Consider the following 23,986-nt stretch of genomic DNA (forward strand, 5'->3'; position numbering starts at 1 on the left):
TTCGAATTTAAATTAAGTGAGACAAATTAACCTTCATATTTTTAAAACAATAACAAGAAGAAAATGTTTGGTTTTTTCATATCTATTGGAATTTAAAAGAGGAAAAAAAAGTGAAAAAGGCAACGGCACGCAGTGTTCCTAAGTGTTCTCCCTCCCAAGTACTGTCTGCGCTCGACGCTGCTTAACTTCGGTGATCGGACGAGAACCGGTGTATTCAGCGTGACATGGCCGTTGCCGAGAGTGCTAGTTAATAATTTAAGTTTAATTAACCTTCATCTTTATAAAACAATAACAAAAAGAAGGTATGTTTGCTTTTTTCATATCTGGTGGATTTTAAAAGAGGAAACAAAAAGGAAAAAGCCAACGGCACGCAGTGTTCCCAAGTACTGGCTGCGCTCGACGCTGCTTAACTTCGGTGATCGGACGAAAACCGGTGATTTCAGCGTGATATGGCCGTTGCCGAGAGTGCTAGTTAATAATTCGAATTTAAATTAAGTGAGACAAATTAACCTTCATCATTTTAAAACAATAACATAAAGAAAATATGTTTGCTTTTTTCTTATCTATTGGAATTTAAAAGAGGAAAAAAAGTGAAAAAGCCAACGGCACGCAGTGTTCCTAAGTGGTCTCCCTCCCAAGTACTGACTGCGCTCGACGCTGCTTAACTTCGGTGATCGGACGAGAACCGGTGTTTTCAGCGTGATATGGCCGTTGCCGAGAGTGCTAGTTAATAATTCGAATTTAAATTAAGTGCGTAAAATTAACCATCTATTTAAAACAATAACAAATATAAAATATGTTTGCTTTTTTCATATCTATTGGATTTGAAAGACAAAAAAAAGTGAAAAAGCTAACGGCCCGCAGTGTTCCTAAGTGGTCTCCCTCCCCAGTACTGACTGCGCTCGACGCTGCTTAACTTCGGTGATCGGACGAGAACTGTTGTTTTCAGCGTGATATGGCCGTTGCCGAGAGTGCTAGTTAATAATTCGAATTTAAATTAAGTGAGACAAATTAACCTTCATATTTTTAAAACAATAACAAAAAGAAAATATGTTTGCTTTTTTCATATCTATTGGAATTTAAAAGAGGAAAAAAAATGAAAAAGCCAACGGCACGCACTGTTCCTAAGTGGTCTCCCTCCCAAGTACTGACTGCGCTCGACGCTGCTTAACTTCGGTGATCGGACGAGAACCGGTGTTCCCAGCGTGATGTGGCCGTTGCCGAGAGGCCTAGTTAATAATTCGAATTAAAATTAAGTGAGACAAATTAACCTTCATCTTTTATAACAATAACAAAAAGAAAATATATTTGCTCTTTTCATATCTATTGGAATTTAAAAGAGGAAAAAAAAAGTGAAAAAGCCAACGGCACACAGTGTTCCTAACTGGTCTCCCTCCCAAGTACTGACTGCGCTCGACGCTGCTTAACTTCGGTGATCGGACGAGAACCGGTGTTTTCAGCGTGATATGACCGTTGCCGAGAGTGCTAGTTAATAATTCGAATTTAATTAACCTTCATATTTATAAAATAATAACAAAAAGAACATATGTTTGGATTTTTCATATCTGGTGGAATTTAAAAGAGGAAACAAAAAGGAAAAGCCAACGGCACGCAGTGTTCCCAAGTACTGACTGCTTTCAACGCTACTTAACTTCGGTGATCGGACGAGAACCGGTGTTTTCAGCGTGATATGGCCGTTGCCGAGAGTGTTAGTTAATAATTCGAATTTAAATTAAGTGAGACAAATTAACCTTCATATTTTTAAAACAATAACAAAAAGAAAATATGTTTGGTTTTTTCATATCTATTGGAATTTAAAAGAGGAAAAAAAAGTGAAAAAGGCAACGGCACGCAGTGTTCCTAAGTGTTCTCCCTCCCAAGTACTGACTTTGCTCGACGCTGCTTAACTTCGGTGATCGGACGAGAACCGGTGTATTCAGCGCGACATGGCCGTTGCCGAGAGTGCTAGTTAATAATTTAAGTTTAATTAACCTTCATCTTTATAAAACAATAACAAAAAGAAGGTATGTTTGCTTTTTTCATATCTGGTGGATTTTAAAAGAGGAAACAAAAAGGAAAAAGCCAACGGCACGCAGTGTTCCCAAGTACTGGCTGCGCTCGACGCTGCTTAACTTCGGTGATCGGACGAGAACCGGTGTATTCAGCGTGACATGGCCGTTGCCGAGAGTGCTAGTTAATAATTTAAGTTTAATTAACCTTCATCTTTATAAAACAATAACAAAAAGAAGGTATGTTTGCTTTTTTCATATCTGGTGGATTTTAAAAGAGGAAACAAAAAGGAAAAAGCCAACGGCACGCAGTGTTCCCAAGTACTGGCTGCGCTCGACGCTGCTTAACTTCGGTGATCGGACGAAAACCGGTGATTTCAGCGTGATATGGCCGTTGCCGAGAGTGTTAGTTAATAATTCGAATTTAAATTAAGTGAGACAAATTAACCTTCATCTTTTTAAAACAATAACAAAAAGAAAATATGTTTGCTTTTTTCATATCTATTGGATTTGAAAGACAAAAAAAGTGAAAAAGCTAACGGCACGCAGTGTTCCTAAGTGGTCTCCCTCCCCAGTACTGACTGCGCTCGACGCTGCTTAACTTCGGTGATCGGACGAGAACCGGTGTATTCAGCGTGACATGGCCGTTGCCGAGAGTGCTAGTTAATAATTTAAGTTTAATTAACCTTCATCTTTATAAAACAATAACAAAAAGAAGGTATGTTTGCTTTTTTCATATCTGGTGGATTTTAAAAGAGGAAACAAAAAGGAAAAAGCCAACGGCACGCAGTGTTCCCAAGTACTGGCTGCGCTCGACGCTGCTTAACTTCGGTGATCGGACGAAAACCGGTGATTTCAGCGTGATATGGCCGTTGCCGAGAGTGCTAGTTAATAATTCGAATTTAAATTAAGTGAGACAAATTAACCTTCATCATTTTAAAACAATAACATAAAGAAAATATGTTTGCTTTTTTCTTATCTATTGGAATTTAAAAGAGGAAAAAAAGTGAAAAAGCCAACGGCACGCAGTGTTCCTAAGTGGTCTCCCTCCCAAGTACTGACTGCGCTCGACGCTGCTTAACTTCGGTGATCGGACGAGAACCGGTGTTTTCAGCGTGATATGGCCGTTGCCGAGAGTGCTAGTTAATAATTCGAATTTAAATTAAGTGAGACAAATTAACCTTCATCATTTTAAAACAATAACATAAAGAAAATATGTTTGCTTTTTTCTTATCTATTGGAATTTGAAAGAGGAAAAAAAGTGAAAAAGCCAACGGCGCGCAGTGTTCCTAAGTGGTCTCCCTCCCAAGTACTGACTGCGCTCGTCGCTGCTTAACTTCGGTGATCGGACGAGAACCGGTGTTTTCAGCGTGATATGGCCGTTGCCGAGAGTGCTAGTTAATAATTCGAATTTAAATTAAGTGCGTAAAATTAACCATCTATTTAAAACAATAACAAATATAAAATATGTTTGCTTTTTTCATATCTATTGGATTTGAAAGACAAAAAAAAGTGAAAAAGCTAACGGCCCGCAGTGTTCCTAAGTGGTCTCCCTCCCCAGTACTGACTGCGCTCGACGCTGCTTAACTTCGGTGATCGGACGAGAACTGTTGTTTTCAGCGTGATATGACCGTTGCCGAGAGTGCTAGTTAATAATTCGAATTTAATTAACCTTCATATTTATAAAATAATAACAAATAGAACATATGTTTGGATTTTTCATATCTGGTGGAATTTAAAAGAGGAAACAAAAAGGAAAAGCCAACGGCACGCAGTGTTCCCAAGTACTGACTGCGCTCAACGCTACTTAACTTCGGTGATCGGACGAGAACCGGTGTTTTCAGCGTGATATGGCCGTTGCCGAGAGTGTTAGTTAATAATTCGAATTTAAATTAAGTGAGACAAATTAACCTTCATATTTTTAAAACAATAACAAAAAGAAAATATGTTTGGTTTTTTCATATCTATTGGAATTTAAAAGAGGAAAAAAAAGTGAAAAAGGCAACGGCACGCAGTGTTCCTAAGTGTTCTCCCTCCCAAGTACTGACTGCGCTCGACGCTGCTTAACTTCGGTGATCGGACGAGAACCGGTGTATTCAGCGTGACATGGCCGTTGCCGAGAGTGCTAGTTAATAATTTAAGTTTAATTAACCTTCATCTTTATAAAACAATAACAAAAAGAAGGTATGTTTGCTTTTTTCATATCTGGTGGATTTTAAAAGAGGAAACAAAAAGGAAAAAGCCAACGGCACGCAGTGTTCCCAAGTACTGGCTGCGCTCGACGCTACTTAACTTCGGTGATCGGACGAGAACCGGTGTTTTCAGCGTGATTTGGCCATTGCCGAGAGTGTTAGTTAATAATTCGAATTTAAATTAAGTGAGACAAATTAACCTTCATCTTTTTAAAACAATAACAAAAAGAAAATATGTTTGCTTTTTTTCATATCTATTGGATTTGAAAGACAAAAAAAAGTGAAAAAGCTAACGGCACGCAGTGTTCCTAAGTGGTCTCCCTCCCCAGTACTGACTGCGCTCGACGCTGCTTAACTTCGGTGATCGGACGAGAACTGTTGTTTTCAGCGTGATATGGCCGTTGCCGAGAGTGCTAGTTAATAATTCGAATTTAAATTAAGTGAGACAAATTAACCTTCATATTTTTAAAACAATAACAAAAATAAAATATGTTTGCTTTTTTCATATCTATTGGAATTTAAAAGAGGAAAAAAAAATGAAAAAGCCAACGGCACGCACTGTTCCTATGTGGTCTCCCTCCCAAGTACTGACTGCGCTCGACGCTGCTTAACTTCGGTGATCGGACGAGAACCGGTGTTATCAGCGTGATGTGGTCGTTGCCGAGAGTGCTAGTTAATAATTCGAATTTAAATTAAGTGAGACAAATTAACCTTCATCTTTTTAAAACAATAACAAAAAGAAAATATGTTTGCTCTTTTCATATCTATTGGAATTTAAAAGAGGAAAAAAAGTGAAAAAGCCAACGGCACGCAGTGTTCCTAAGTGGTCTCCCTCCCAAGTACTGACTGCGCTCGACGCTGCTTACCTTCGGTGATCGGACGAGAACCGGTGTTTTCAGCGTGATATGGCCGTTGCCGAGAGTGCTAGTTAATAATTCGAATTTAAATTAAGTGAGACAAATTAACCTTCATCATTTTAAAACAATAACATAAAGAAAATATGTTTGCTTTTTACCTCTCCGAGTGACGTATGTCACGGAGAGGCTCTAATTTCGACGTGTCTGTCTGTGTGTGTGTCAGTCTGTTGTTATTGACTTACACCCCAGGGGACCGCGTTCGCAGTTTTCAAATCGGAGCAAACATTTTCCCAAATTCCGGACCGCATTTACAGTTCCCGGAAATTTGGAAAATTGTATTCCACTTACAATGGCTATTATCCATTGCCTATCTAACACCACTATCCTCAGGCCATTTGTCCATCTCATATGGACACCAGTCTTTACACACTGGCTTCTACACACCACCATTTTCTGGTCTTTATCCATCCCACTTGGACACCAGTCTGTACACACTGGATTCTACACACCACCATCTTCTGGTCTTTGTCCATCCCACATGGACACCAGTCTGTACACACTGGTTTCTACACACCACCATCTTCTGGTTATATTTTTTGTCCATCCCACATGGACACCAGTCTCCACACCTGGCTTCTACTCCATCATCATCCTTAAGATTAAGACATACGCGGCGATCGGCCAGGGTTACGAGAAACGTCCGGCCTCCCTAAGGTGGGGCTTCCACCAAAGGTTCACGCAATAGCGCTGTTCTTATCCATAGCTGCGATTCGAAATCCTTATATACTACCTATTTGAGTAAAGCAAAGCAATCGGCGTATGCTTCATTTCAAACGCCAATATTAGTCGAGTCTCTCAAGAATGTTTAATTGTTCTTTTTTAAAACGATGTAACGTTCAATAAGGCGAATAACTAACGAAGAAAATATTAAATATTAATTGTATTTATTTTAATATTTAAGATAATCTTGTTTCTCAATTCAAAATTAATACGGAAAGAGTTAAAAATCAGTCTATGTTTTTGTCTGTGTGTGTCCGTCCGTTGTTACACTAGTGCGCTGCGTTAGAAGTTCGTTTTATTTTGATGTGTAAAGAAATCCTACAGAACCATAATATTTCTTTTATCCTTAATATAAAATGAATATGTGGAAATATTTTTCGTAATTATGATGCATTTAGTACTTTTGTAGCTTTAAAGCTCTGTTACATTTTGATATTCCAAAGATCTTTTTTAATATTATTATTTGAAATGGCTGTTTATATTTTACTTAAGCTATACTACATCTATATATAGAATAATCCTTGTCTTCATGATTTCTTGAAGAAAGCTAAGGTCTAGACTCCGGCGGGTAAATCTAATATTACCCGCAATAGGCTTAGTGAAATAAAGAGTAAATAATTGAGGCCTGAGGTGAAGTAAACTTTGGGTTTTGATTTTCGTGTCTGAAATGGAGAGACATCAACGGTTCAGAGTGAGCCGAAAGTTAAATACACTCTCAAATAATCAGGTTAAGATTTTATAATAGAAGAAAAGATTACGGTGGCAATTAGATTAGTAGGGCTAAGCTACAGAGTTTTTTTGTTCTCTTTATGGTGCGCATTGACTATCAGTGCGTCTAGCTACAATTTAGCTTTGGTAATATTTAACGTTAACGCTCATGTTGGCAAACTAAGAATATTGTTGAAGTGAGACGAAACGATAGTGTTTACACTGCTAACCAATTGTGAATGTAGCTATCAGAATATAGGGTAAACAGCTGAAGCGTAGACTTCATTTCCTGTTCTTTTTGCCATTGACTGATTTCCATGTGTCCAAGATTTATCCTTATTGGATGTAAAATGTCGTCTGCTTTACTGTATATTCGCTATGCTTGGAGCACTGCTTCAATATTTCGTAAATTTTTACTTCAAAAAAGAGAAAAAATTCCATATCTAGGAAAATAACTTTGTAGTAGTAGACCGCTTGTCTCGGAGAGGTAATATTTTGGTTTTACCAACTTGTTTCTTATCTATTGGAATTTAAAAGAGGAAAAAAAGTGAAAAAGCCAACGGCACGCAGTGTTCCCAAGTACTGGCTGCGCTCGACGCTGCTTAACTTCGGTGATCGGACGAAAACCGGTGTATTCAGCGTGACATGGCCGTTGCCGAGAGTGCTAGTTAAAAATTTGAGTTTAATTAACCTTCATCTTTATAAAACAATAACAAAAAGAAGGTATGTTTGCTTTTTTCATATCTGGTGGATTTTAAAAGAGGAAACAAAAAGGAAAAAGCCAACGGCACGCAGTGTTCCCAAGTACTGGCTGCGCTCGACGCTGCTTAACTTCGGTGATCGGACGAGAACCGGTGTTTTCAGCGTGATATGGCCGTTGCCGAGAGTGCTAGTTAATAATTCGAATTTAAATTAAGTGAGACAAATTAACCTTCATCATTTTAAAACAATAACATAAAGAAAATATGTTTGCTTTTTTCTTATCTATTGGAATTTAAAAGAGGAAAAAAAGTGAAAAAGCCAACGGCACGCAGTGTTCCTAAGTGGTCTCCCTCCCAAGTACTGACTGCGCTCGACGCTGCTTAACTTCGGTGATCGGACAAGAACCGGTGTTTTCAGCGTGATATGGCCGTTGCCGAGAGTGCTAGTTAATAATTCGAATTTAAATTAAGTGAGACAAATTAACCTTCATCATTTTAAAACAATAGCATAAAGAAAATATGTTTGCTTTTTTCTTATCTATTGGAATTTAAAAGAGGAAAAAAAGTGAAAAAGCCAACGGCACGCAGTGTTCCTAAGTGGTCTCCCTCCCAAGTACTGACTGCGCTCGACGCTGCTTAACTTCGGTGATCGGACGAGAACCGGTGTTTTCAGCGTGATATGGCCGTTGCCGAGAGTGCTAGTTAATAATTCGAATTTAAATTAAGTGCGAAAAATCAACCTTCATCTATTTAAAACAATAACAAATATAAAATATGTTTTCGTTTTTGAAATCCATTGGAATTTAAAAGAGGAAAAAAAAGTGAAAAAGCCAACGGCACGCAGTGTTTCTAAGTAGTCTCCCTCCCAAGTACTGACTGCGCTCGACGCCGCTTAACTTCGGTGATCGGACGATAACCGGTGTTCTCAGCGTGAGATGGCCGTTGCCGAGAGTGCTATTTAATAATTCGAATGATAAAGTCACAACCGGGAAATCCCAGCAAATCCGAGACCTAAGTGAAGCAAATCTTTTAAAATTTGCCAACATTGTCAGTAATATTAATTGGACTGATCTGTACAGCCAGGAAGACTCAGACCTTGCTTATAACTTCTTTGAAGACAAGATAATCGCCGCCTATAATAATAGTTTCAAAATTAAAACTATAAAATTTTCCCCCGAATCCTGGATTACAGAAAACTTAAAACAATCAATTAGAATCAAAAGAAAACTGTTTAAAATTTACAGGAAAAAACCTACCATAGAAAACCATAAGGATTATACCACCTACAGAAATTCTTTAAATAACCAAATACGAAATGCTAGAAGTACATACATTAGAAATAAGATATCTAAGGCCACATCAAATAAATCCAAGTGGAAAATAATAAATGAAACAACTGGCAGGCTAAAATCGAATTCGAAGATTCCTGGTAGTATCAAACCTAACGCTATTAATATACATTTTACAACAGTTATTGATTCAACCCGAAATTTTAACGTACCGCTTATGTTTAAATCAAACCCTTCAACCTTTGCCCTATTTAAAACTTTTGAACTTGAGGTAAAGAATGTAATTGACGGTCTACCTCAATCATCTGCACCAGGAAAAGATGAAATACACCCCAAACCCTTAAAATTTGTAGCAATCTATTTAATAGGTCCCCTTGTCTTCCTAATCAACCTCTCGTTCGCTACAGGAGTTTATCCTGGACGGCTAAAACATGCAATGATAACACCAATTTTAAAAAAAGGTGATCCTCTTATCCTTAGTAACTATAGACCTATATCTGTACTCTCGACATTTGCTAAAATTTATGACAAACTTTTTTTAAATAGGCTGAGCTCTTTTTGTGATAAATACAATATCTTATCGACAAACCAATTTGGGTTTCGTAAAGATAGTAGTACCGAGCTAGCCATTACTAACTTATATAAGTCAATTTTGAATGCACTTGACAAGTCATGGTATTGCCTAGGGATTTTTCTTGACCTTGAAAAAGCTTTCGATAGTGTACCTCATAAAAGACTATTAGATAAACTGGATCGACTGGGTATAAGAGGACTGTCTCTGAAATGGATTTCAAGTTACCTCTCAAATCGGAAATGCTCAACCAAATTAAATAATAATATATCAGATTCGCAGGACATAACTATCGGTGTCCCTCAAGGTTCGGTATTATCCCCACTGCTTTTTAATCTATATATTAACGATATAGTAGAAAAGCTACCCAAAGAGCTTCTTCGTCTTTATGCCGATGACACAGTTTTACTATTGGAAAATAAGCACTTACCTGCTTTAATATTGCAAGGAAACACGTATTTACAAATTATAAACTCTTGGCTAGAGGAAAACGGTCTAAAATTGAACAAATTAAAAACAGAATATATTGTTTTCGCCAACCATGGGAAAAGAATAGAGGACACTATCTGTAAGATAGAAATTGGTGGTACAGCTATAAATCGAGTATATACGTATAAGTACCTGGGGATATGGTTTGACCATCAAGTAAATTGGAATGAGCATATAAATTATCTTTGCAAAAAATTATCTAACACATCCTATCTTATCAAACAAGGTAGTATGTTATTCCCAAGATGTATTCTATTCGAACTATACTATAGTATGTTCTATTCCTTATTAATATACGGCTCGGTCGCGTGGGGTAATACCTCTCAACACAACTTAAACAGAATCAATATCCTGCAAAAAAGAGTTCTCAGAAGTATTTATAACGTGAACTGGTTATCACATACAAAAATATTATATGCAAAAAGTAAAACGTTAGACATATTTCAAATTATTAAGTATAATAATCTAATATTTATTCATAAAAATATTAATGGTGTACATAAACTATTTAATACAACATCCTCTAACATATTAACAAGAACAAACAATATTTTAGAATGCCCCCAATGCAAAACTTCAAAAAAGCTAAACTCAATCTTTTATGTAGGAGTAAAACTATACAACCAAATTTATTTACTTATATGTGATACCAAATCCTTTGCTTTAGTTAAAAAAAAACTTAAAATTCATATACTTAATGGCAGTGTGTAGCCATCTTTGATCTATTTGTTTATTTATTTTTTTATTTATATATTTATTTATTCCTGATTTTGATTGTTTTATTTAAAGAAAAACAATAACTCGTTTATATTTTATATTAAACGAAGTAAAAAAGTCATGCTTTACAAAAGATATTAAACTATATTCATGTATTTGCAAAACTTTATTTAAATTTTAATTTATATTATTTTTTTATGGTTATTCTCTTTTAATGTTCTTTATCTAATTTTGTTGTCCAATTGACGTTAATCTTAAGAAATTTAAGGAGGGCAATAAGTCGCTTGAAGACTTGGTCCCTCCTCATGAGCTTTTGTACTAAACTATGTCAAATAAACTTATAAACTTTAAAACTTTGAAAAAAAAAAAAAAAAAAAAAAAAAAGTGAAAAAATTTAAATTAAGTGAGACAAATTAACCTTCATCTTTTTAAAACAATAACAAAAAGAAAATATGTTTGCTTTTTTCATATCTATTGGAATTTAAAAGACAAACAAAAAGTGAAAAAGCTAACGGCACGCAGTGTTCCTAACTGGTCTCCCTCCCAAGTACTGACTGCGCTCGCCGCTGCTTAACTTCGGTGATCAGACGAGAACCGGTGTTTTTAGCGTGATATGGCCGTTGCCGAGAATGCTAGTTAATAATTCGAATTTAAATTAAGTGAGACAAATTAACCTTCATCATTTTAAAACAATAACATAAAGAAAATATGTTTGCTTTTTTCTTATCTATTGGAATTTAAAAGAGGAAAAAAAGTGAAAAAGCCAACGGCACGCAGTGTTCCTAAGTGGTCTCCCTCCCAAGTACTGACTGCGCTCGACGCTGCTTAACTTCGGTGATCGGACGAGAACCGGTGTTTTCAGCGTGATATGGCCGTTGCCGAGAGTGCTAGTTAATAATTCGAATTTAAATTAAGTGCGAAAAATCAACCTTCATCTATTTAAAACAATAACAAATATAAAATATGTTTTCTTTTTTGAAATCCATTGGAATTTAAAAGAGGAAAAAAAAGTGAAAAAGCCAACGGCACGCAGTGTTTCTAAGTAGTCTCCCTCCCAAGTACTGACTGCGCTCGACGCCGCTTAACTTCGGTGATCGGACGATAACCGGTGTTCTCAGCGTGAGATGGCCGTTGCCGAGAGTGCTATTTAATAATTCGAATTTAAATTAAGTGAGACAAATTAACCTTCAACTTTTTAAAACAATAACAAAAAGAAAATATGTTTGCTTTTTTCATATCTATTGGAATTTAAAAGACAAACAAAAAGTGAAAAAGCTAACGGCACGCAGTGTTCCTAAGTGGTCTCCCTCCCAAGTACTGACTGCGCTCGCCGCTGCTTAACTTCGGTGATCAGACGAGAACCGGTGTTTTCAGCGTGATATGGCCGTTGCCGAGAATGCTAGTTAATAATTCGAATTTAAATTAAGTGAGACAAATTAACCTTCATCATTTTAAAACAATAACATAAAGAAAATATGTTTGCTTTTTTCTTATCTATTGGAATTTAAAAGAGGAAAAAAAGTGAAAAAGCCAACGGCACGCAGTGTTCCTAAGTGGTCTCCCTCCAAAGTACTGACTGCGCTCGACGCTGCTTAACTTCGGTGATCGGACGAGAACCGGTGTTTTCAGCGTGATATGGCCGTTGCCGAGAGTGCTAGTTAATAATTCGAATTTAAATTAAGTGAGACAAATTAACCTTCATCATTTTAAAACAATAACATAAAGAAAATATGTTTGCTTTTTTCTTATCTATTGGAATTTAAAAGAGGAAAAAAAGTGAAAAAGCCAACGGCACGCAGTGTTCCTAAGTGGTCTCCCTCCCAAGTACTGACTGCGCTCGACGCCGCTTAACTTCGGTGATCGGACGATAACCGGTGTTCTCAGGGTGATATGGCCGTTGCCAAGGGTGCTATTTAATAATTCGAATTTAATTAACCTTCATCTTTATAAAACAATAATAAAAAGAAGATATGTTTGCTTTTTTCATATCTGGTGAAATTTATAAGAGGAAACAAAAAGGAAAAAGCCAACGGCACGCAGTGTTCCCAAGTACTGACTGCGCTCAACGCTGCTTAACTTCGGTGATCGGACGAGAACCGGTGTTTTCAGCGTGATATGGCCGTTGCCGAGAGTGCTAGTTAATAATTTGAATTTAATTAACCTTCATATTTATAAAACAATAACAAAAAGAAGATATGTTTCGTTTTTTCATATCTGGTGGAATTTAAAAGAGGAAACAAAAAGGAAAAAGCCAACGGAACGCAGGGTTCCCAAGTACTGACTGCGCTCGACGCTGCTTAACTTCGGTGATCGGACGAGAACCGGTGTTTTCAGCGTGATTTGGCCGTTGCCGAGAGTGCTAGTTAATAATTCGAATATAAATTAAGTGAGACAAATTAACCTTCATCTTTTTAAAACAATAACAAAAAGAAAATATGTTTGCTTTTTTCATATCTATTGGAATTTCAAAGACAAAAAAAAGTGAAAAAGCTAACGGCACGCAGTGTTCCTAAGTGGTCTCCCTCCCAAGTACTGACTGTGCTCGACGCTGCTTAACTTCGGTGATCGGACGAGAACCGGTGTATTCAGCGTGATATGGCCGTTGCCGAGGGTGCTAGTTAATAATTTGAATTTAATTAACCCTTATCTTTATAAAACAATAACAAAAAGAAGACATGTTTGTTTTTTTCATTTCTGGTGGAATTTAAAAGAGGAAACAAAAAGGAAAAAGCCAACGGCACGCAGTGTTCCAAAGTACTGACTGCGCTCGACGCTGCTTAACTTCGGTGATCGGAAGAGAACCGGTGTTTTCAGCGTGATATGGCCGTTGCCGAGGGTGCTAGTTAATAATTTGAATTTAATTTAAGTGAGACAAATTAACCTTCATCTTTATAAAACAATAACAAAAAGAAGATATGTTTGCTTATTTCATATCTGGTGGAATTTAAAACAGGAAAAAAAAATGAAAAAGCCAACGGCACGCAGTGTTCCTAAGTGGTCTCCCTCCCAAATACTGACTGCGCTCGACGCTGCTTAACTTCGGTGATCGGACGAGAACCGGTGTTCTCAGCGTGTAATGGCCGTTGCCGAGAGTGCTAGTTAATAATTCGAATTTAAATTAAGTGAGACAAATTAACCTTCATCTTTTTAAAACAATAACAAAAAGAAAATATCTTTGCTTTTTTCATATCTATTGGAATTTAAAAGACAAAAAAAAGTGAAAAAGCTAACGGCACGCAGTGTTCCTAAGTGGTCTCCCTCCCAAGTACTGACTGCGCTCGACGCTGCTGAACTTCGGTGATCGGACGAGAAACGGTGTATTCAGCGTGATATGGCCGTTGCCGAGGGTGCTAGTTAATAATTTGAATTTAATTAACCCTTATCTTTATAAAACAATAACAAAAAGAAGACATGTTTGTTTTTTTCATTTCTGGTGGAATTTAAAAGAGGAAACAAAAAGGAAAAAGCCAACGGCACGCAGTGTTCCAAAGTACTGACTGCGCTCGACGCTGCTTAACTTCGGTGATCGGAAGAGAACCGGTGTTTTCAGCGTGATATGGCCGTTGCCGAGGGTGCTAGTTAATAATTTGAATTTAATTTAAGTGAGACAAATTAACCTTCATCTTTATAAAACAATAACAAAAAGAAGATATGTTTGCTTATTTCATATCTGGTGGAATTTAAAACAGGAAAAAAAAATGAAAAAGCCAACGGCACGCAGTGTTCCTAAGTGGTCTCCCTCCCAAATACTGACTGCGCTCGACGCTGCTTAACTTCGGTGATCGGACGAGAACCGGTGTTCTCAGCGTGTAATGGCCGTTGCCGAGAGTGCTAGTTAATAATTCGAATTTAAATTAAGTGAGACAAATTAACCTTCATCTTTTTAAAACAATAACAAAAAGAAAATATCTTTGCTTTTTTCATATCTATTGGAATTTAAAAGACAAAAAAAAGTGAAAAAGCTAACGGCACGCAGTGTTCCTAAGTGGTCTCCCTCCCAAGTACTGACTGCGCTCGACGCTGCTGAACTTCGGTGATCGGACGAGAAACGGTGTATTCAGCGTGATATGGCCGTTGCCTAGAGTGCTAGTTAATAATTTGAATTTAATTAACCTTCATCTTTATAAAACAATAACAAAAAGAAGATATGTTTGCTTTTTTCATATCTGGTGGAATTTATAAGAGGAAACAAAAAGGAAAAAGCCAACGGCACGCAGTGTTCCCAAGTACTGACTGCGCTCGACGCTGCTTAACTTCTGTGATCGGACGAGAACCGGTGTTTTCAGCGTGATATGGCCGTTGCCGAGAGTGCTAGTTAATAATTAAATTAAGCAGATAGGCACGGGGCTTACAAGTCACAATGTGACTTAGCCCCGTAGCAAACAGTATATGTAATGAAAAGGAAAAATAAACATTTTGAAGTTGAATTTGATTTGAATTCGAATTTAAATTAAGTGAGACAAATTAACCTTCATCTTTTTAAAACAATAACAAAAAGAAAATATGTTTGCTTTTTTCATATCTATTGGAATTTAAAAGACAAAAAAAAAGTGAAAAAGCTAACGGCACGCAGTGTTCCTAAGTGGTCTCCCTCCCAAGTACTGACTGCGCTCGACGCTGCTTATCTTCGGTGATCAGACGAGAACCGGTGTTTTCAGCGTGATATGGCCGTTGCCGAGAGTGCTAGTTAATAATTTGAATTTAATTAACCTTCATCTCTATAAAACAATAACAAAAAGAAGATATGTTTGCTTTTTTCATATCTGGTGAAATTTATAAGAGGAAACAATAAGGAAAAAGCCAAAGGCACGCAGTGTGCCTAAGTGGTCTCCCTCCCAAGTACTGACTGCGCTCGACGCTGCTGAACTTCGGTGATCGGACGAAAAACGGTGTATTCAGCGTGATATGGCCGTTGCCGAGAGTGCTAGTTAATAATTTGAATTTAATTAACCTTCATCTTTATAAAACAATAACAAAAAGAAGATATGTTTGCTTTTTTCATATCTGGTGGAATTTATAAGAGGAAACAAAAAGGAAAAAGCCAACGGCACGCAGTGTTCCCAAGTACTGACTGCGCTCGACGCTGCTTAACTTCGGTGATCGGACGAGAACCGGTGTTTTCAGCGTGATATGGCCGTTGCCGATTGTCCTAGTTAATAATTCGAATTTAAATTAAGTGAGACAAATTAACCTTCATCTTTCTAAAACAATAACAAAAAGAAGATATGTTTGCTTTTTTCATATCTGGTGGAGTTTAAAAGAGGAAATAAAAGTGAAAAAGCCAACTTCACGCAGTGTTTCTAAGTACTGACTGCGCTCGACGCTGCTTAACTTCGGTGATCGGACTAGAACCGGTGTTTTCAGCGTGATATGGCCGTTGCCGAGATTGCTAGTTAATAATTCGAATTTAAATTAATTGAGACAATTTAACCTTCATTTTTTTTAAACAATAACAAAAAGAAAATATATTTGCTTTTTTCATATCCATTAAAATTTAAAAGAGGAAAAAAAGTGAAAGAGCCAACGGCACGCAGTGTTCCTAAGTGGTCTCCCTCACAAGTACTGACTGCGCTCGACGCTGCTTAACTTCAATGATCGGACGAGAACCGGTGTTCTCAGCGTGATATGGCCGTTGCCGAGAGTGCTAGTTAATAATTTGAATTTAATTAACCTTCATCTTTATAAAACAATAACAAAAAGAAGATATATTTGCTTTTTTCATATCTGGTGGAATTTATAAGAGGAAACAAAAAGGAAAAAGCCAACGGCACGCAGTGTTCCCAAGTACTGACTGCGCTCGACGCTGCTTAACTTCGGTGATCGGACGAGAACCGGTGTTTTCAGCGTGATTTGGCCGTTGCCGAGAGTGCTAGTTAATAATTCGAATTTAAATTAAGTGAGACAAATTAACCTTCATCTTTTTAAAACAATAACAAAAAGAAAATATGTTTGCTTTTTTCATATCTTTTGGAATTTAAAAGAGAAAAAAAAAATGAAAAAGCCAACGGCACGCAGTGTTCCTAAGTTGTCTCCCTCCCAAATACTGACTGCGCTCGACGCTGCTTGACTTCGGTGATCGGACGAGAACCGGTGTTCTAAGCGTGAAATGGCCGTTGCCGAGAGTGCTAGTTAATAATTCGAATTTAAAGTAAGTGAGACAAATTAACCTTCATTTTTTTAAAACAATAACAAAAAGAAAATATCTTTGCTTTTTTCATATCTATTGGAATTTAAAAGACAAAAAAAAAGTGAAAAAGCTAACGGCACGCAGTGTTCCTAAGTGGTCTCCCTCCGAAGTACTGACTGCGCTCGACGCTGATAAACTTCGGTGATGGGACGAGAAACGGTGTATTCAGCGTGATATGGCCGTTGCCGAGAGTGCTAGTTAATAATTTGAATTTTATTAACCTTCATCTTTATAAAACAATAACAAAAAGAAGATATGTTTGCTTTTTTCATATCTGGTGGAATTTATAAGAGGAAACAAAAAGGAAAAAGCCAAAGGCACGCAGTGTTCCCAAGTACTGACTGCGCTCGACGCTGCTTAACTTCGGTGATCGGACGAGAACCGGTGTTTTCAGCGTGATATGGCCGTTGCCGAGAGTACTAGTTAATAATTTGAATTTAATTAACCTTCATATTTATAAAACAATAACAAAAAGAAGATATGTTTGGTTTTTTCATATCTGGTGGAATTTAAAAGTGGAAACAAAAAGGAAAAAGCCAACGGCACGCAGTGTTCCCAAGTACTGACTGCACTCGACGCTGCTTAACTTCGGTGATCGGACGAGAACCGGTGTTTTCAGCGTGATATGGCCGTTGCCGAGAGTGCTAGTTAATAAATAGAATTTTATTAACCTTCATCTTTCTAAAACAATAACAAAAAGAAAATATAATTGCTTTTTTCATATCTGGTGGAGTTTAAAAGAGGAAATAAAAGTGAAAAAGCCAACTTCACGCAGTGTTTCTAAGTACTGACTGCGCTCGACGCTGCTTAACTTCGGTGATCGGACTAGAACCGGTGTTTTCAGCGTGATATGGCCGTTGCCGAGAGTGCTAGTTAATAATTCGAATTTAAATTAAGTGAGACAAATTAACCTTCATTTTTTTTAAACAATAACAAAAAGAAAACATGTTTGCTTTTTTCATATCCATTAAAATTAAAAAGAGGAAAAATAAGTGAAAAAGCCAACGGCACGCAGTGTTCCTAAGTGGTCTCCCTCACAAGTACTGACTGCGCTCGACGCTGCTTAACTTCGGTGATCGGACGAGAACCGGTGTTCTCAGCGTGATATGGCCGTTGCCGAGAGTGCTAGTTAATAATTCGAATTTAAATTAAGTGAGACAAATTAACCTTCATTTTTTTTAAACAATAACAAAAAGAAAACATGTTTGCTTTTTTCATATCCATTAAAATTAAAAAGAGGAAAAATAAGTGAAAAAGCCAACGGCACGCAGTGTTCCTAAGTGGTCTCCCTCACAAGTACTGACTGCGCTCGACGCTGCTTAACTTCGGTGATCGGACGAGAACCGGTGTTCTCAGCGTGATATGGCCGTTGCCGAGAGTGCTATTTAATAATTTGAATTTAATTAACCTTCATCTTTATAAAACAATAACAAAAAGAAGATATATTTGCTTTTTTCATATCTGGTGGAATTTATAAGAGGAGACAAAAAGGAAAAAGCCAACGGCACGCAGTGTTCCCAAGTACTGACTGCGCTCGACGCTGCTTAACTTCGGTGATCGGAAGAGAACCGGTGTTTTCAGCGTGATATGGCCGTTGCCGAGAGTGCTAGTTAATAATTCGAATTTAAATTAAGTGAGACAAATTAACCTCCATCTTTTTAAAACAATAACAAAAAGAAAATATGTTTGCTTTTTTCATATCTATTGGAATTTAAAAGACAAATAAAGTGAAAAAGCTAACGGCACGCAGTGTTCCTAAGTGGTCTCCCTCCCAAGTACTGACTGCGCTCGATGCTGCTTAACTTCGGTGATCAGACGAGAACCGGTGTTTTCAGCGTGATATGGCCGTTGCCGAGAGTGCTAGTTAATAATTTGAATTTAATTAACCTTCATCTTTATAAAACAATAACAAAAAAAAAAAAATTTGTTTTCTTTTTTCATATCTGGTGGAATTTATAAGAGGAAACAAAAAGGAAAAAGCCAAAGGCACGCAGTGTTCCCAAGTACTGACTGCGCTCGACGCTGCTTAACTTCGGTGATCGGACGAGAACCGGTGTTTTCAGCGTGATATGGCCGTTGCCGAGAGTGCTAGTTAATAATTTGAATTTAATTAACCTTCATATTTATAAAACAATAACAAAAAGAATATATGTTTGGTTTTTTCATATCTGGTGGAATTTAAAAGTGGAAACAAAAAGGAAAAAGCCAACGGCACGCAGTGTTCCCAAGTACTGACTGCACTCGACGCTGCTTAACTTCGGTGATCGGACGAGAACCGGTGTTTTCAGCGTGATATGGCCGTTGCCGAGAGTGCTAGTTAATAAATAGAATTTTATTAACCTTCATCTTTCTAAAACAATAACAAAAAGAAAATATAATTGCTTTTTTCATATCTGGTGGAGTTTAAAAGAGGAAATAAAAGTGAAAAAGCCAACTTCACGCAGTGTTTCTAAGTACTGACTGCGCTCGACGCTGCTTAACTTCGGTGATCGGACTAGAACCGGTGTTTTCAGCGTGATATGGCCGTTGCCGAGAGTGCTAGTTAATAATTCGAATTTAAATTAAGTGAGACAAATTAACCTTCATTTTTTTTAAACAATAACAAAATGAAAACATGTTTGCTTTTTTCATATCCATTAAAATTTAAAAGAGGAAAAATAAGTGAAAAAGCCAACGGCACGCAGTGTTCCTAAGTGGTCTCCCTCACAAGTACTGACTGCGCTCGACGCTGCTTAACTTCGGTGATCGGACGAGAACCGGTGTTCTCAGCGTGATATGGCCGTTGCCGAGAGTGCTAGTTAATAATTTGAATTTAATTAACCTTCATCTTTATAAAACAATAACAAAAAGAAGATATATTTGCTTTTTTCATATCTGGTGGAATATATAAGAGGAGACAAAAAGGAAAAAGCCAACGGCACGCAGTGTTCCCAAGTACTGACTGCGCTCGACGCTGCTTAACTTCGGTGATCGGAAGAGAACCGGTGTTTTCAGCGTGATATGGCCGTTGCCGAGAGTGCTAGTTAATAAATAGAATTTTATTAACCTTCATCTTTCTAAAACAATAAGAAAAAGAAAATATAATTTCTTTTTTCGTATCTGGTGGAGTTTAAAAGAGGAAATAAAATTGAAAAAGCCAACTTCACGCAGTGTTTCTAAGTATTGACTGCGCTCGACGCTGCTTAACTTCGGTGATCGGACTAGAACCGGTGTTTTCAGCGTGATATGGCCGTTGCCGAGAGTGCTAGTTAATAATTCGAATTTAAATTAAGTGAGACAAATTAACCTTCATTTTTTTTAAACAATAACAAAAAGAAAACATGTTTGCTTTTTTCATATCCATTAAAATTTAAAAGAGGAAAAATAAGTGAAAAAGCCAACGGCACGCAGTGTTCCTAAGTGGTCTCCCTCACAAGTACTGACTGCGCTCGACGCTGCTTAACTTCGGTGATCGGACGAGAACCGGTGTTCTCAGCGTGATATGGCCGTTGCCGAGAGTGCTAGTTAATAATTTGAATTTAATTAACCTTCATCTTTATAAAACAATAACAAAAGAAGATATATTTGCTTTTTTCATATCTGGTGGAATATATAAGAGGAGACAAAAAGGAAAAAGCCAACGGCACGCAGTGTTCCCAAGTACTGACTGCGCTCGACGCTGCTTAACTTCGGTGATCGGAAGAGAACCGGTGTTTTCAGCGTGATATGGCCGTTGCCGAGAGTGCTAGTTAATAATTCGAATTTAAATTAAGTGAGACAAATTAACCTTCATCTTTTTAAAACAATAACAAAAAGAAAATATGTTTGCTTTTTTCATATCTATTGGAATTTAAAAGACAAAAAAAGTGAAAAAGCTAACGGCACGCAGTGTTCCTAAGTGGTCTCCCTCCCAAGTACTGACTGCGCTCGACGCTGCTTAACTTCGGTGATCAGACGAGAACCGGTGTTTTCAGCGTGATATGGCCGTTGCCGAGAGTGCTAGTTAATAATTTGAATTTAATTAACCTTCATCTTTATAAAACAATAACAAAAAGAAGAAATGTTTGCTTTTTTCATATCTGGTGGAATTTATAAGAGGAAACAAAAAGGAAAAAGCCAAAGGCACGCAGTGTTCCCAAGTACTGACTGCGCTCGACGCTGCTTAACTTCGGTGATCGGACGAGAACCGGTGTTTTCAGCGTGATATGGCCGTTGCCGAGAGTGCTAGTTAATAATTTGAATTTAATTAACCTTCATATTTATAAAACAATAACAAAAAGAAGATATGTTTGGTTTTTTCATATCTGGTGGAATTTAAAAGTGGAAACAAAACGGAAAAAGCCAACGGCACGCAGTGTTCCCAAGTACTGACTGCACTCGACGCTGCTTAACTTCGGTGATCGGACGAGAACCGGTGTTTTCAGCGTGATATGGCCGTGGCCGAGAGTGCTAGTTAATAAATAGAATTTTATTAACCTTCATCTTTCTAAAACAATAACAAAAAGAAAATATAATTGCTTTTTTCATATCTGGTGGAGTTTAAAAGAGGAAATAAAAGTGAAAAAGCCAACTTCACGCAGTGTTTCTAAGTACTGACTGCGCTCGACGCTGCTTAACTTCGGTGATCGGAAGAGAACCGGTGTTTTCAGCGTGATATGGCCGTTGCCGAGAGTGCTAGTTAATAATTCGAATTTAAATTAAGTGAGACAAATTAACCTTCATCTTTTTAAAACAATAACAAAAAGAAAATATGTTTGCTTTTTTCATATCTATTGGAATTTAAAAGACAAAAAAAGTGAAAAAGCCAACGGCACGCAGTGTTCCTAAGTGGTCTCCCTCCCAAGTACTGACTGCGCTCGACGCTGCTTAACTTCGGTGATCAGACGAGAACCGGTGTTTTCAGCGTGATATGGCCGTTGCCGAGAGTGCTAGTTAATTATTTGAATTTAATTAACCTTCATCTTTATAAAACAATAACAAAAAGAAGAAATGTTTGCTTTTTTCATATCTGGTGGAATTTATAAGAGGAAACAAAAAGGAAAAAGCCAAAGGCACGCAGTGTTCCCAAGTACTGACTGCGCTCGACGCTGCTTAACTTCTGTGATCGGACGAGAACCGGTGTTTTCAGCGTGATATGGCCGTTGCCGAGAGTGCTAGTTAATAATTAAATTAAGCAGATAGGCACGGGGCTTACAAGTCACAATGTGACTTAGCCCCGTAGCAAACAGTATATGTAATGAAAAGGAAAAAATAAACATTTTGAAGTTGAATTTGATTTGAATTCGAATTTAAATTAAGTGAGACAAATTAACCTTCATCTTTTTAAAACAATAACAAAAAGAAAATATGTTTGCTTTTTTCATATCTATTGGAATTTAAAAGACAAAAAAAAAGTGAAAAAGCTAACGGCACGCAGTGTTCCTAAGTGGTCTCCCTCCCAAGTACTGACTGCGCTCGACGCTGCTTATCTTCGGTGATCAGACGAGAACCGGTGTTTTCAGCGTGATATGGCCGTTGCCGAGAGTGCTAGTTAATAATTTGAATTTAATTAACCTTCATCTCTATAAAACAATAACAAAAAGAAGATATGTTTGCTTTTTTCATATCTGGTGAAATTTATAAGAGGAAACAATAAGGAAAAAGCCAAAGGCACGCAGTGTGCCTAAGTGGTCTCCCTCCCAAGTACTGACTGCGCTCGACGCTGCTGAACTTCGGTGATCGGACGAAAAACGGTGTATTCAGCGTGATATGGCCGTTGCCGAGAGTGCTAGTTAATAATTTGAATTTAATTAACCTTCATCTTTATAAAACAATAACAAAAAGAAGATATGTTTGCTTTTTTCATATCTGGTGGAATTTATAAGAGGAAACAAAAAGGAAAAAGCCAACGGCACGCAGTGTTCCCAAGTACTGACTGCGCTCGACGCTGCTTAACTTCGGTGATCGGACGAGAACCGGTGTTTTCAGCGTGATATGGCCGTTGCCGATTGTCCTAGTTAATAATTCGAATTTAAATTAAGTGAGACAAATTAACCTTCATCTTTCTAAAACAATAACAAAAAGAAGATATGTTTGCTTTTTTCATATCTGGTGGAGTTTAAAAGAGGAAATAAAAGTGAAAAAGCCAACTTCACGCAGTGTTTCTAAGTACTGACTGCGCTCGACGCTGCTTAACTTCGGTGATCGGACTAGAACCGGTGTTTTCAGCGTGATATGGCCGTTGCCGAGATTGCTAGTTAATAATTCGAATTTAAATTAAGTGAGACAAATTAACCTTCATCTTTTTAAAACAATAACAAAAAGAAAATATGTTTGCTTTTTTCATATCTTTTGGAATTTAAAAGAGAAAAAAAAAATGAAAAAGCCAACGGCACGCAGTGTTCCTAAGTGGTCTCCCTCCCAAGTACTGACTGCGCTCGATGCTGCTTAACTTCGGTGATCAGACGAGAACCGGTGTTTTCAGCGTGATATGGCCGTTGCCGAGAGTGCTAGTTAATAATTTGAATTTAATTAACCTTCATCTTTATAAAACAATAACAAAAAGAAGAAATGTTTGCTTTTTTCATATCTGGTGGAATTTATAAGAGGAAACAAAAAGGAAAAAGCCAAAGGCACGAAGTGTTCCCAAGTACTGACTGCGCTCGACGCTGCTTAACTTCGGTGATCGGACGAGAACCGGTGTTTTCAGCGTGATATGGCCGTTGCCGAGAGTGCTAGTTAATAATTTGAATTTAATTAACCTTCATATTTATAAAACAATAACAAAAAGAAGATATGTTTGGTTTTTTTTTATATCTGGTGGAATTTAAAAGTGGAAACAAAAAGGAAAAAGCCAACGGCACGCAGTGTTCCCAAGTACTGACTGCACTCGACGCTGCTTAACTTCGGTGATCGGACGAGAACCGGTGTTTTCAGCGTGATATGGCCGTTGCCGAGAGTGCTAGTTAATAAATAGAATTTTATTAACCTTCATCTTTCTAAAACAATAACAAAAAGAAAATATAATTGCTTTTTTCATATCTGGTGGAGTATAAAAGAGGAAATAAAAGTGAAAAAGCCAACTTCACGCAGTGTTTCTAAGTACTGACTGCGCTCGACGCTGCTTAACTTCGGTGATCGGACTAGAACCGGTGTTTTCAGCGTGATATGGCCGTTGCCGAGAGTGCTAGTTAATAATTCGAATTTAAATTAAGTGAGACAAATTAACCTTCATTTTTTTTAAACAATAACAAAAAGAAAACATGTTTGCTTTTTTCATATCCATTAAAATTAAAAAGAGGAAAAATAAGTGAAAAAGCCAACGGCACGCAGTGTTCCTAAGTGGTCTCCCTCACAAGTACTGACTGCGCTCGACGCTGCTTAACTTCGGTGATCGGACGAGAACCGGTGTTCTCAGCGTGATATGGCCGTTGCCGAGAGTGCTAGTTAATAATTTGAATTTAATTAACCTTCATCTTTATAAAACAATAACAAAAAGAAGATATATTTGCTTTTTTCATATCTGGTG

At 37.4% G+C, this 23,986-nt stretch overlaps 16 non-coding genes and 57 pseudogenes across 16 annotated transcripts; all 73 read right to left on the bottom strand.

The window, feature by feature from the left end:
* Positions 1-117: 117 nt before the first annotated feature.
* LOC149686653 (5S ribosomal RNA) lies at positions 118-236 on the bottom strand (annotated as a pseudogene).
* Positions 237-358: 122 nt separating this feature from the next.
* On the bottom strand, positions 359-461 carry LOC149686654 (5S ribosomal RNA; annotated as a pseudogene).
* Positions 462-597: 136 nt separating this feature from the next.
* LOC149686655 (5S ribosomal RNA) lies at positions 598-716 on the bottom strand. Its single transcript, XR_016383903.1, has one exon. It is a non-coding gene; the product is annotated as a 5S ribosomal RNA (ribosomal RNA).
* A 132-nt stretch (positions 717-848) lies between these two features.
* On the bottom strand, positions 849-967 carry LOC149686656 (5S ribosomal RNA; annotated as a pseudogene).
* A 136-nt stretch (positions 968-1,103) lies between these two features.
* Positions 1,104-1,222, bottom strand: LOC149686657 (5S ribosomal RNA; annotated as a pseudogene).
* Positions 1,223-1,359: 137 nt separating this feature from the next.
* On the bottom strand, positions 1,360-1,478 carry LOC149686658 (5S ribosomal RNA; annotated as a pseudogene).
* Positions 1,479-1,599: 121 nt separating this feature from the next.
* LOC149686659 (5S ribosomal RNA) lies at positions 1,600-1,702 on the bottom strand (annotated as a pseudogene).
* Positions 1,703-1,839: 137 nt separating this feature from the next.
* LOC149686660 (5S ribosomal RNA) lies at positions 1,840-1,958 on the bottom strand (annotated as a pseudogene).
* A 122-nt stretch (positions 1,959-2,080) lies between these two features.
* LOC149686661 (5S ribosomal RNA) lies at positions 2,081-2,183 on the bottom strand (annotated as a pseudogene).
* A 122-nt stretch (positions 2,184-2,305) lies between these two features.
* Positions 2,306-2,408, bottom strand: LOC149686662 (5S ribosomal RNA; annotated as a pseudogene).
* Positions 2,409-2,542: 134 nt separating this feature from the next.
* LOC149686663 (5S ribosomal RNA) lies at positions 2,543-2,661 on the bottom strand (annotated as a pseudogene).
* A 122-nt stretch (positions 2,662-2,783) lies between these two features.
* LOC149686664 (5S ribosomal RNA) lies at positions 2,784-2,886 on the bottom strand (annotated as a pseudogene).
* Positions 2,887-3,022: 136 nt separating this feature from the next.
* Positions 3,023-3,141, bottom strand: LOC149686665 (5S ribosomal RNA). The gene has a single exon (XR_016383914.1). It is a non-coding gene; the product is annotated as a 5S ribosomal RNA (ribosomal RNA).
* Positions 3,142-3,277: 136 nt separating this feature from the next.
* LOC149686666 (5S ribosomal RNA) lies at positions 3,278-3,396 on the bottom strand. Its single transcript, XR_016383944.1, has one exon. It is a non-coding gene; the product is annotated as a 5S ribosomal RNA (ribosomal RNA).
* A 132-nt stretch (positions 3,397-3,528) lies between these two features.
* On the bottom strand, positions 3,529-3,647 carry LOC149686667 (5S ribosomal RNA; annotated as a pseudogene).
* Positions 3,648-3,768: 121 nt separating this feature from the next.
* On the bottom strand, positions 3,769-3,871 carry LOC149686668 (5S ribosomal RNA; annotated as a pseudogene).
* Positions 3,872-4,008: 137 nt separating this feature from the next.
* On the bottom strand, positions 4,009-4,127 carry LOC149686669 (5S ribosomal RNA; annotated as a pseudogene).
* Positions 4,128-4,249: 122 nt separating this feature from the next.
* On the bottom strand, positions 4,250-4,352 carry LOC149686670 (5S ribosomal RNA; annotated as a pseudogene).
* Positions 4,353-4,488: 136 nt separating this feature from the next.
* LOC149686671 (5S ribosomal RNA) lies at positions 4,489-4,607 on the bottom strand (annotated as a pseudogene).
* A 137-nt stretch (positions 4,608-4,744) lies between these two features.
* LOC149686672 (5S ribosomal RNA) lies at positions 4,745-4,863 on the bottom strand (annotated as a pseudogene).
* A 136-nt stretch (positions 4,864-4,999) lies between these two features.
* On the bottom strand, positions 5,000-5,118 carry LOC149686673 (5S ribosomal RNA). Its single transcript, XR_016383942.1, has one exon. It is a non-coding gene; the product is annotated as a 5S ribosomal RNA (ribosomal RNA).
* A 1,982-nt stretch (positions 5,119-7,100) lies between these two features.
* LOC149686674 (5S ribosomal RNA) lies at positions 7,101-7,203 on the bottom strand (annotated as a pseudogene).
* Positions 7,204-7,325: 122 nt separating this feature from the next.
* On the bottom strand, positions 7,326-7,428 carry LOC149686675 (5S ribosomal RNA; annotated as a pseudogene).
* A 136-nt stretch (positions 7,429-7,564) lies between these two features.
* On the bottom strand, positions 7,565-7,683 carry LOC149686676 (5S ribosomal RNA). The gene has a single exon (XR_016383948.1). It is a non-coding gene; the product is annotated as a 5S ribosomal RNA (ribosomal RNA).
* Positions 7,684-7,819: 136 nt separating this feature from the next.
* LOC149686677 (5S ribosomal RNA) lies at positions 7,820-7,938 on the bottom strand. Its single transcript, XR_016383915.1, has one exon. It is a non-coding gene; the product is annotated as a 5S ribosomal RNA (ribosomal RNA).
* A 137-nt stretch (positions 7,939-8,075) lies between these two features.
* On the bottom strand, positions 8,076-8,194 carry LOC149686678 (5S ribosomal RNA; annotated as a pseudogene).
* Positions 8,195-10,819: 2,625 nt separating this feature from the next.
* On the bottom strand, positions 10,820-10,938 carry LOC149686679 (5S ribosomal RNA; annotated as a pseudogene).
* A 136-nt stretch (positions 10,939-11,074) lies between these two features.
* Positions 11,075-11,193, bottom strand: LOC149686680 (5S ribosomal RNA). Its single transcript, XR_016383916.1, has one exon. It is a non-coding gene; the product is annotated as a 5S ribosomal RNA (ribosomal RNA).
* Positions 11,194-11,330: 137 nt separating this feature from the next.
* Positions 11,331-11,449, bottom strand: LOC149686681 (5S ribosomal RNA; annotated as a pseudogene).
* Positions 11,450-11,586: 137 nt separating this feature from the next.
* LOC149686682 (5S ribosomal RNA) lies at positions 11,587-11,705 on the bottom strand (annotated as a pseudogene).
* A 136-nt stretch (positions 11,706-11,841) lies between these two features.
* LOC149686683 (5S ribosomal RNA) lies at positions 11,842-11,960 on the bottom strand. The gene has a single exon (XR_016383921.1). It is a non-coding gene; the product is annotated as a 5S ribosomal RNA (ribosomal RNA).
* A 136-nt stretch (positions 11,961-12,096) lies between these two features.
* LOC149686684 (5S ribosomal RNA) lies at positions 12,097-12,215 on the bottom strand (annotated as a pseudogene).
* Positions 12,216-12,337: 122 nt separating this feature from the next.
* LOC149686685 (5S ribosomal RNA) lies at positions 12,338-12,440 on the bottom strand (annotated as a pseudogene).
* Positions 12,441-12,562: 122 nt separating this feature from the next.
* On the bottom strand, positions 12,563-12,665 carry LOC149686686 (5S ribosomal RNA; annotated as a pseudogene).
* A 136-nt stretch (positions 12,666-12,801) lies between these two features.
* Positions 12,802-12,920, bottom strand: LOC149686687 (5S ribosomal RNA; annotated as a pseudogene).
* Positions 12,921-13,042: 122 nt separating this feature from the next.
* LOC149686688 (5S ribosomal RNA) lies at positions 13,043-13,145 on the bottom strand (annotated as a pseudogene).
* A 137-nt stretch (positions 13,146-13,282) lies between these two features.
* On the bottom strand, positions 13,283-13,401 carry LOC149686689 (5S ribosomal RNA; annotated as a pseudogene).
* Positions 13,402-13,537: 136 nt separating this feature from the next.
* Positions 13,538-13,656, bottom strand: LOC149686690 (5S ribosomal RNA; annotated as a pseudogene).
* Positions 13,657-13,778: 122 nt separating this feature from the next.
* LOC149686691 (5S ribosomal RNA) lies at positions 13,779-13,881 on the bottom strand (annotated as a pseudogene).
* A 137-nt stretch (positions 13,882-14,018) lies between these two features.
* Positions 14,019-14,137, bottom strand: LOC149686692 (5S ribosomal RNA; annotated as a pseudogene).
* A 136-nt stretch (positions 14,138-14,273) lies between these two features.
* Positions 14,274-14,392, bottom strand: LOC149686693 (5S ribosomal RNA; annotated as a pseudogene).
* Positions 14,393-14,514: 122 nt separating this feature from the next.
* LOC149686694 (5S ribosomal RNA) lies at positions 14,515-14,617 on the bottom strand (annotated as a pseudogene).
* Positions 14,618-14,870: 253 nt separating this feature from the next.
* Positions 14,871-14,989, bottom strand: LOC149686695 (5S ribosomal RNA; annotated as a pseudogene).
* Positions 14,990-15,111: 122 nt separating this feature from the next.
* Positions 15,112-15,230, bottom strand: LOC149686696 (5S ribosomal RNA; annotated as a pseudogene).
* Positions 15,231-15,352: 122 nt separating this feature from the next.
* LOC149686697 (5S ribosomal RNA) lies at positions 15,353-15,455 on the bottom strand (annotated as a pseudogene).
* Positions 15,456-15,831: 376 nt separating this feature from the next.
* LOC149686698 (5S ribosomal RNA) lies at positions 15,832-15,950 on the bottom strand (annotated as a pseudogene).
* Positions 15,951-16,072: 122 nt separating this feature from the next.
* On the bottom strand, positions 16,073-16,175 carry LOC149686699 (5S ribosomal RNA; annotated as a pseudogene).
* Positions 16,176-16,312: 137 nt separating this feature from the next.
* On the bottom strand, positions 16,313-16,431 carry LOC149686700 (5S ribosomal RNA; annotated as a pseudogene).
* Positions 16,432-16,568: 137 nt separating this feature from the next.
* LOC149686701 (5S ribosomal RNA) lies at positions 16,569-16,687 on the bottom strand (annotated as a pseudogene).
* Positions 16,688-16,809: 122 nt separating this feature from the next.
* LOC149686702 (5S ribosomal RNA) lies at positions 16,810-16,912 on the bottom strand (annotated as a pseudogene).
* Positions 16,913-17,034: 122 nt separating this feature from the next.
* Positions 17,035-17,137, bottom strand: LOC149686703 (5S ribosomal RNA; annotated as a pseudogene).
* Positions 17,138-17,499: 362 nt separating this feature from the next.
* On the bottom strand, positions 17,500-17,618 carry LOC149686704 (5S ribosomal RNA). Its single transcript, XR_016383949.1, has one exon. It is a non-coding gene; the product is annotated as a 5S ribosomal RNA (ribosomal RNA).
* Positions 17,619-17,755: 137 nt separating this feature from the next.
* Positions 17,756-17,874, bottom strand: LOC149686705 (5S ribosomal RNA). The gene has a single exon (XR_016383950.1). It is a non-coding gene; the product is annotated as a 5S ribosomal RNA (ribosomal RNA).
* A 122-nt stretch (positions 17,875-17,996) lies between these two features.
* LOC149686706 (5S ribosomal RNA) lies at positions 17,997-18,099 on the bottom strand (annotated as a pseudogene).
* Positions 18,100-18,234: 135 nt separating this feature from the next.
* On the bottom strand, positions 18,235-18,353 carry LOC149686707 (5S ribosomal RNA; annotated as a pseudogene).
* A 125-nt stretch (positions 18,354-18,478) lies between these two features.
* On the bottom strand, positions 18,479-18,581 carry LOC149686708 (5S ribosomal RNA; annotated as a pseudogene).
* Positions 18,582-18,703: 122 nt separating this feature from the next.
* Positions 18,704-18,806, bottom strand: LOC149686709 (5S ribosomal RNA; annotated as a pseudogene).
* A 362-nt stretch (positions 18,807-19,168) lies between these two features.
* On the bottom strand, positions 19,169-19,287 carry LOC149686710 (5S ribosomal RNA). Its single transcript, XR_016383952.1, has one exon. It is a non-coding gene; the product is annotated as a 5S ribosomal RNA (ribosomal RNA).
* Positions 19,288-19,409: 122 nt separating this feature from the next.
* On the bottom strand, positions 19,410-19,512 carry LOC149686711 (5S ribosomal RNA; annotated as a pseudogene).
* A 362-nt stretch (positions 19,513-19,874) lies between these two features.
* LOC149686712 (5S ribosomal RNA) lies at positions 19,875-19,993 on the bottom strand. The gene has a single exon (XR_016383953.1). It is a non-coding gene; the product is annotated as a 5S ribosomal RNA (ribosomal RNA).
* Positions 19,994-20,114: 121 nt separating this feature from the next.
* Positions 20,115-20,217, bottom strand: LOC149686713 (5S ribosomal RNA; annotated as a pseudogene).
* Positions 20,218-20,352: 135 nt separating this feature from the next.
* LOC149686714 (5S ribosomal RNA) lies at positions 20,353-20,471 on the bottom strand. The gene has a single exon (XR_016383901.1). It is a non-coding gene; the product is annotated as a 5S ribosomal RNA (ribosomal RNA).
* Positions 20,472-20,593: 122 nt separating this feature from the next.
* Positions 20,594-20,696, bottom strand: LOC149686715 (5S ribosomal RNA; annotated as a pseudogene).
* Positions 20,697-20,818: 122 nt separating this feature from the next.
* LOC149686716 (5S ribosomal RNA) lies at positions 20,819-20,921 on the bottom strand (annotated as a pseudogene).
* A 360-nt stretch (positions 20,922-21,281) lies between these two features.
* LOC149686717 (5S ribosomal RNA) lies at positions 21,282-21,400 on the bottom strand. Its single transcript, XR_016383936.1, has one exon. It is a non-coding gene; the product is annotated as a 5S ribosomal RNA (ribosomal RNA).
* Positions 21,401-21,522: 122 nt separating this feature from the next.
* On the bottom strand, positions 21,523-21,625 carry LOC149686718 (5S ribosomal RNA; annotated as a pseudogene).
* Positions 21,626-21,879: 254 nt separating this feature from the next.
* LOC149686719 (5S ribosomal RNA) lies at positions 21,880-21,998 on the bottom strand (annotated as a pseudogene).
* Positions 21,999-22,120: 122 nt separating this feature from the next.
* On the bottom strand, positions 22,121-22,239 carry LOC149686720 (5S ribosomal RNA; annotated as a pseudogene).
* A 122-nt stretch (positions 22,240-22,361) lies between these two features.
* On the bottom strand, positions 22,362-22,464 carry LOC149686721 (5S ribosomal RNA; annotated as a pseudogene).
* A 377-nt stretch (positions 22,465-22,841) lies between these two features.
* On the bottom strand, positions 22,842-22,960 carry LOC149686722 (5S ribosomal RNA). The gene has a single exon (XR_016383966.1). It is a non-coding gene; the product is annotated as a 5S ribosomal RNA (ribosomal RNA).
* Positions 22,961-23,082: 122 nt separating this feature from the next.
* On the bottom strand, positions 23,083-23,185 carry LOC149686723 (5S ribosomal RNA; annotated as a pseudogene).
* A 124-nt stretch (positions 23,186-23,309) lies between these two features.
* On the bottom strand, positions 23,310-23,412 carry LOC149686724 (5S ribosomal RNA; annotated as a pseudogene).
* Positions 23,413-23,774: 362 nt separating this feature from the next.
* On the bottom strand, positions 23,775-23,893 carry LOC149686725 (5S ribosomal RNA). Its single transcript, XR_016383954.1, has one exon. It is a non-coding gene; the product is annotated as a 5S ribosomal RNA (ribosomal RNA).
* Positions 23,894-23,986: the final 93 nt, after the last annotated feature.

Source organism: Phalangium opilio, unplaced genomic scaffold, assembly GCF_054372755.1.
Source record: "Phalangium opilio isolate 3A_F unplaced genomic scaffold, DU_Popi_V2 ptg000031l_1, whole genome shotgun sequence".
Lineage (NCBI taxonomy): Eukaryota > Metazoa > Arthropoda > Arachnida > Opiliones > Phalangiidae > Phalangium > Phalangium opilio.